This window comes from Bos mutus, chromosome 19 (genome assembly GCF_027580195.1).
Source record: "Bos mutus isolate GX-2022 chromosome 19, NWIPB_WYAK_1.1, whole genome shotgun sequence".
Taxonomy (NCBI): domain Eukaryota; kingdom Metazoa; phylum Chordata; class Mammalia; order Artiodactyla; family Bovidae; genus Bos; species Bos mutus.
Window position 1 is genome coordinate 20053498 of NC_091635.1, and position 8046 is coordinate 20061543.

General features: G+C 43.7%; 1 pseudogene; it reads right to left on the minus strand.

Moving 5' to 3' along the window:
• Positions 1–262: 262 nt before the first annotated feature.
• Positions 263–600, minus strand: LOC102276312 (enhancer of rudimentary homolog pseudogene; annotated as a pseudogene).
• Between the last annotated feature and the right edge of the window lie 7446 nt (positions 601–8046).

Sequence of the window (8046 nt, forward strand, 5' to 3'; positions counted from 1 at the left end):
TTTATAAAGCAAGTATGAACAGTTTGAGGGACTGGAACCAACGTTAACTGACAAAAACCAACTTCCATCTAAATCATCGTAAAAATGTTTAAGTAATAAAAAGGGGGGGGAGGGGGCAAAGGCGGTTGCAGATTGAACAAGATCATCACATTTTATCTAATACATTCAATTCTGGCTAGGGTATACCAAAATGGAAACAGGATAAATATAATACAAAAGTTCCACTACAGCACACTGCACACAGCTGTGTTCCAAGCCACCCCTATCCCCCTAATGCTTCCAAACTCAACTGTTTCCCAGCCTGTTGGGCCTGGTGATGAAGGAGCACGCAGATCTTCTCTTTAATCCAATGTTTGTTATAAGGCTGGTATGTCTGGGTATCAGCTCTGTAAACAATGCAGCTGAGGTCTGCCAGGTCATCAATAAAATCAGACAACTGACTGATATCGTATGTTATAGAGGGGCTGTTGGAATTCATTTTCTTCAGATGTTCTTCATACATTTTACAAACACCTACCATATACTCATTCACAGATTCATAGCGTAAGTTTTGCCTTCTGGGCTCTTGGTAGGCTGTGCTAGTAGGATGGTGTGAGACATTGCGCCAAAGTCTCCTGCTGTAGCCCAGAAACTCGGTTTTAAATTGTATTTAATTTTAATTGTTGTCACAAATGACTAGTGGCTGCCAAATTGATAGCACAGATCTAGAGTATATGGAGAAGGAAGTGGCAACCCACTCCAGTGTTCTTGCCTGGAGAATCCCAGGGACGGAGGAGCCTTGTGGGCTGCTATCTCTGGGGTCGCACAGAGTTGGACACGACTGAAGCGACTGAGCAGCAGCAGAGTATATGAAGAATATAGAAGAGGAAATAGGATGGGATAAACATAAAAAGCTGGGGTTTCCCAGGTGGCACTAGTGGTAAAGAACCTGCCTGCCAGTGCATGTAGATGTAAGAGACACAGGTTCGATCCCTGGGTCAGAAAGATCCCCTGGAAGGGAGCATGGCAACCCACTCCAGTATTCTTGCCTGGAGGATCCTGTGGACAGAGGAGTTTGGCGGGCTACAGTTGGGGTTGTGAAGAGTTGGACAGGACTGAAGTGACTGAGCATGTATGCAAACATAAAAAGTTGCTCAAGATGATCAAGAATAAACAAATTAAAACCATGGTGAGATACCACTTCATAACCTCCAGATGTGCAGGAATTAAAAAGTCAGACAATATCCACAGTGGTGAGAGTTTAAATTGTTACAACTCCTTTGGAAAACAAAATTGAGCAAGAATATTTCCTGGATCCAGCAATATCACTTTAGTTATTATAGAAGAAAAATTATCCTCAGTCTGGCCTGTGAATTTACATAATTCACAAACAGCATTCCTAATAACATATTTGAGCAATTTTATGATAGATTATAACCAAAATACCAAAATAAGATCTATTCTGAGATAGTAGATACCCATACTTTAATTCGAGTCTTAAGATTTTTTTTTTCTGGCTGCACCTCATGGCACATGGGATCTCAGTTCCCTGGTCAGGGGTTGAACCTGTGCCCCCTGCATTGGAATCTGGAAGTCTTAACCACTGCACCACCAGAGAAGTCCCCAAGAGTCTAAAGATCTTTTTATTTATTTATTTATTGAGTCTAAAGATCTTTAATTAGATGTTTCTATTATACACAGTCTAACAGAGATTACTGTGGTGATGATTTGTAAGAAGTTGGTCTTCATCCTCATTGCTATCATAGAGCTCCTAAAACCCTAGGAATTTTCTAAGTGGTCAGAGTGATAAAAATTTCTTGTTATTCGTAACGAACACCTTTCAACCTTCCAAGAGTTTGTGTTAACGAGGCGACTTTTGGAAAGGCCTTGAATTTGGGGGCTGTTTGTCAGAAGGTTGGAAGCTTAAGCCCTCCTCCCCCACCTTTAGGGAGGAGAGAAGAGCTTGAGGTTGAATCAGTCGTCAGTGGCCACTGATTTCATCAATCACGCCTACGTAGTGAAGCCTGCATAATGACTTACGGCAAAAAACCGTCACAATACTGTAGTTATCCTCCAATTAAAATTAAAAACAAATCTCTAAAGTACGGGGTTTGGAGAGCCTGTGACGGTGAACAGTGGAGCTGGGACTAGTGGCAGTGAGAGTGGTCCCAGAGAGGAATGGAGGGTCTGTATCCCTTCCCACATTCATGGCTCTGTGTGTCTGCTCCCGAGATATGTCCTCTGTGATAGACTGGGGATCTGGTGGGTAAACAGTTTTCCTGGTGTCTGTGAGCCGGTTGAACAAATCAGTCAAACTCCATGAGGAAGGAGGCCGTGGGCCTGGGTCAGAAGCACGGGTGACAGCCTGGACTTGCAATTGGTGTCTGGGAAAGGGGAGGTGAGGGGACAGTCTGGTGGGACTGAGCCTTTAACCTTTGGGATCTGATGGTAACTCCAGGCAGGTGGCATCAGATTTAGTTAAATTCTAGGACACCTAGCTGGTGTTGGAGGATTCCTTGGTAAAGGACCACCCCCTCCTCCACCCCCACCTTGTCTGTCAGAACCCTTTGTTCTTATAGCAAGACTGTAATAAAACCTTGGCATGTACTCAAATAATTAAGTTACCTGAAAAGATTTTTAAACACTATATCCTAGAGAATCGCTTGCACACCTGCCCCAGGGGATATGAACAAGATTGATCATAGTAGCATAGTAGCAACATCTAAACCTGTATCTTTGTCACCAGTGACATGGATATTGTGGGATGTTCATTCTGTGAATACTGTGCACCAGTGAACATGGATCAGCTCCCACTACACATGTACACAGGGATGATTCACAAAAGAACAGTCTCAGAAGAACGCATACAGTGCTATTTTACTTACATAAAATTCAAAACCAAGCAAGACTAAACACCATCTAAATACATGTACCTTGTTTGTTGTTGTTTAGTCACTAAGTCGCATCTGACTCTTCAGCAACCACATGGACTGTAGCCCACCAGGCTCCTCTAGCCATAGGATTTCCCAGACAAGGATACTGGAGTGGGTTGCCATTTCCTCCTCCAGGGGCTCTTCCCAACCCAGGGATCGAACCTGCGTCTCCTGCACTACAGGAGAATTATTTACCTCTGAGCCACCTGGGAAGCCCATTTAGATGTACATACACAGGTGATAGGGCTTCCCTCATAGCTCAGTCAGTAAAGAATCTGCCTGCAATACAGGAAACCCAGGTTTGATTCCTGGGTCAGGAAGGTCCCCTGGAGAAGGAAATGGCAACCCCCTCCAGTATTCTTGCCTGCTGAATACCATGGACAGAGGAGCCTGGCAGGCTACAGTCCTTGGGGTCGCAAGAGTCAGACATGACTGAACCACCACCAGACGTGATTAGATAAGCAGCAGAGTCAGGGTGGTGGTTACTTCTTAGAGAGCAGGGAGGAGGATGTTGGGAATATTATAAAAATGGATAAAAGCTCCATTCGTTAATCTAGTTGGACATTCTTTTTATTAATGTAATTTGACCTGTACATATATATTCCGTAGTTACTGTAACAATGAGGAGCTGCAGCTCGCAGGCACTGGGACCACTGCCATGAGGAAGCTCTGCCCCCTGGCACTCTGGGGTGGGACTGCCAGCAAGTGTGGGTGCAGGTGCCAGTGTGGAGCTCCTGTCCTCGGAGCAGGTCCTCTGGTGCCAGGCCCTGGGACTGCTGCAGCTCAGCCTGTTTACCTGGAAACAGCTGGGCTGTATTTGTGGAGGGTATTTATGAGCAGCAAGGTATGCCCACCACACCCCTTGGCAGTGGAGGGCTGCCTGCCCCCTACCCAACACGGGATGTTCTCGGGACTGGGGGGCCCTGAGAGGTGTCTGGGCGGGGGCCTTTGGTACCGTGTGAAACCCAATCAGTTAAGAAAGGAGCAGCTTCTTCTTTGGAAAAAAGACCATGCAAAACAAAAAAGCTTAAGGAGCTAAAAAAAAAAATCACTCTTGCTGCTGTGAGGGAGTAGGAGGGGAGGTAGGAGACTTGAACGCAGGGAGCTCATTTGGGAGGGGCATTAGCTGGGGTTCCTGTGAGCGCAGTGGGTGTGGGAGGAAGTTTCAGGCAACCAAGGTCATTGCTCTTCCCTCTGGCATGAGCCCTCCCGCCTGCTAGCTGTGTGAGCACGAGTTATCTACACCCTCAATTTCCACGTCAGGAGAATGTGGACACTCACTGTGCCTGCCTGAGTACCCTCAGACACAGTATGTGAAACACCTGTTGGTGCTGTGCCTGGTGCTCAGGACCACCGACCATGTAGAATTGCCCAGAGAGAGGGTAACTCAGGAGCAGTCAGTCAGCTTGCCAGGTCCTATGCCTGCCAGCTTGAGTCTGCCCGGAACGGAGACCTCATGTTCTGATCGGCACAGAAGTTAGTGGTGGCCTCGCAAATCCTCAGAAAACAGAAGTTACCGTTGGCATGTCCGTAGGAGGGAGGAGAAATTGATATAAATAGCAGCAGGGACAGCAACAAGCCTGTCACAGGACCAGAGAGATTTGGGTACTCCTCCTGTGGTTGAGAGGGACAGTGAGGCTGGCCCACCCTAACGTCTGCTAGGTGCTTTCTGCACCTGCAGGTAGTCGGAAAGTTTGCAGGTAGCCTCAAGCCTGCCCGTGGGTACAAAATGATGCCTCTAAGAGTGGGCACTAACCCCCCTGAGGCTGTGCCTGCCTGGTCTGTGTGTCACAGGGACTCCTGCCCTCTGGTGGCAGGTGTGGGTTCTGCACACTCCAAGGAGCTGAATCAGCCTAGGCTGTACAGTCCATGGGGCTTCCCAGGTGGCGCTAGTGGTAACAAACCCGCCTGCCAACGCAAGAAACAGACGCCAGGCCAGTTCAATCCCTGGGTTGGGGAGATCCCCTGGAGAAGGGCATGGCAACCTACTCCAGTATTCTTGCCTAGAGAATCCCATGGGCAGAGGGGCCTGGTGGGCTACAGCCCATACTGTTGCCCAGAGTCGGACATGACTGAAGTGACTTAGCAAGCAAGCAAGCAATACAGTCCATGGGGTGACAAGAGTTGGCCATGACTTATCAACTAAACAACAAAAACAACCTTCAGTCTCAAGCACAAACTGTATCAGAAAAGCATGCTTGCCTTTGGAGGGCAATATCATTTACTCTCTTATGCATCTATATTTCTAGCAATTCTGGCCAAAATCATGGGAACTTATGCTTTAGAAAAAACCAAATCGAATACACTGTTCTATTTTCAGATTCCCTTTTCCTAAAATCCTGTGCAGATTTGCCAAGGGTTTTCATGTTTTTCTTTTAAAGTTGAGTGTTCCCTGTTGTCTTTATGCCAGCACATTATACTCTGGGTCTATCCACATCCTGAGTCACCAGAGACCTCGTTATGTTGATTTTAGGGGCTGGACTAGAACCAAAAGATGCCCACTTAAATTTTATTTATTTATTATTTATTTGGCTGCGCCAGGTCTTAACTGCATATGGTACTTGGGATCTTCCATCTTAGTTGTGACACGTGGAATCTAGTTCCCTGACCAGAGATCGAACTCAGGTCCACTGCATTAGGAGCTTGGCATCTTAGCCACTTGGTAACCAGGGAAGTCATGTGTGTATATAATGGCTAAAAGTAGCCATTATCTTCCAGTTCTGGAGGTCAGAGGTCCAATGCAGATCTTACTGGATAAAATCAAGGTGTCAGTCAGGCTGTGTTCCTTTTTATTTTGGCCGCACCACGTGGCATTTGGGATCTTAGTTTCCTGACCAGGGATCTAACCTGCGCCCCTTGCATTGGGAGTACAGAGTCTTAACCACTGGACCACCAGGAAAGTTCCTACATTTCTTTAAAGAAATTTTTTAAATTGAAGTATATAGTTGATTTACAATGTTGTGTTAGTTTTTGTTGTACAATGAAATGATTCAGTTATGTATATATCCTTTTTTATATTCTTTTCCATTATGGTTTATCACAAGATCCTGGATACAGTTCCCTGTGCTACACAGTAGGACCTTGTTGTTTATGCATCCTATATCAATAGTTTACCTCTGCCAGTCCCAAACTCCCAGTCCTCTCCTCCCCGCTCCCCTTCTCCTTGGCAACCACAAGTCTGTTCTCTATGTCTGTGGGTCTGTTTCCGTTTTGTAGATATATTTTAGATTTTACATATAAGTGATATCATATGGTATTTGTCTTTCTCTTTCTGACTTACTTCACATAGTATGATAATCTCTAGTTGCATATATTTTAAATATATATGTCTGGCCTAGAACTCACATCCAGACATAAAGAAGTCTTATATATCAAACAAGCCAACGTAGTGCCTATCAACAGGCACTTTAGAGAGATGTCCAAGTGGTCAGTAAGCACATGAAAACGTTTTTCAACATCACTGCTTGTCACAGACATGCATACACAAAAAAAACAACCCGACCAGAAAGGCTAAATTTGAAAAGACTGACAATACCACATGTTGTGGGGGTATAGCATACCCGTGACTCTCATACACGGGTGGAGTATAAAATGGTGTGGTCTTTGGAAAGCTCTTTAGTAGTTCTTGGAAGAGCATACTGCTAATCTATGACCCAGCAATTTCACTCCTAAGTATATACCGAAATGAGTTCACAGACAGACTTTTCACAAATGTAAATAACAGCTTTATTCATAATAGCCCCCAAGCTGGAAACAACCTGAGGAGAATCCACCAACAGGAGAATAAATTGTGATGTATTCATGTCAAATATTACACAACATCAAATAAAATCATGATACACAAAACAACATGGATGATTTTCAAAAACATTATAGTGAGTGAAAGATGTCAGACATGCTGTTTTTAAAGGTTCCAGAATAGGTAAAACTAACCTCTGGTGATAGAAGGCAAAATACTGGTCCCCTCTGTTCTTTCACCTGAGAGAAACTCTCTAAACTGCTGGAAGTGTTCTATATTTGAGTTGGTGGTGGTTACGTAAGCTATATACTTAAGATATGTGGATTTTGCCAGCAAAGGAAACCATAAACAAAGTGAAAAGACAATCTGCGGTAAAGGAGAAGATACTTGCAAATAGCGCAACCAGCAAGGGTTTAATTTCCAAAATAAACAGCTCATACAACTCAAGAACAAAGAACCAAAACACCCAATCAAAATATAGGCAGGAAACCTCAATGGAAGACATACAGATGGCAAACAGGCACATGAAAAGTTGCTCAGTATCACTAATTATTGGAGAAACACCAGTCAGAATGGCTGTCATTAAAAAGTCTACAAAAAATGCTGGGGAGGGTGGAGAAAATGGAACCCTCCCACACATTCAAATGATACTGTAAATTGGTACAGCCACTGTGGAGAACAGCACTAAAAAAAATGAAAAGTAGAACTGCCATATGATCCAGCAATCCCACTCTGGGCATTTATCTGGACAAAACTATAATTCAGAAAGATACATTCATCTCTGTATCAAAGCAGCACTATTTACAATAGCCAAGACATGGAAGCAGCCTACTTGTCCATGACAGATGAATGGATAAAGAAGACGGGGTACATATATACAATGGAATATTACTCAGCCATAAAAAAGGAATGAACTAATGCCATTTGCAGCAACATGGATGGCCCTAGAGATTATCATACTAAGTGAATTGAGTCAGGAAGAGAAAGAGAAATACCATATGATACTACTGATATGTGGAATCTGAAATATGACACAAATGAATTTGTTTACTAAGCAGAAACAGACTCACAGACATAGAGAACAGACTTGTGGTCGCCAAGGGGGAGCAGAGTGGCGAGTGTTGGATTGGGAGTTTGGTGTTAGCAGATGTAAATTATTATATATAGAATGGATAAACAAGGTCCTATCAAATAGGGAATATCAATATCTTATAAATCATAACAGAAAAGAATACAAAAAAGAATATATATATGTATAAATGAATCACTTTGCTGTACACCAGAAACCTTGTAAATCAACTGTACTTTCAAAAAAAAAATTGAACCCCTCCAAAAAAGTCACAAAAATTGCACTTTAGCAAAGTGTCAATTATTTTATCTTCCTTTTTTTCAATA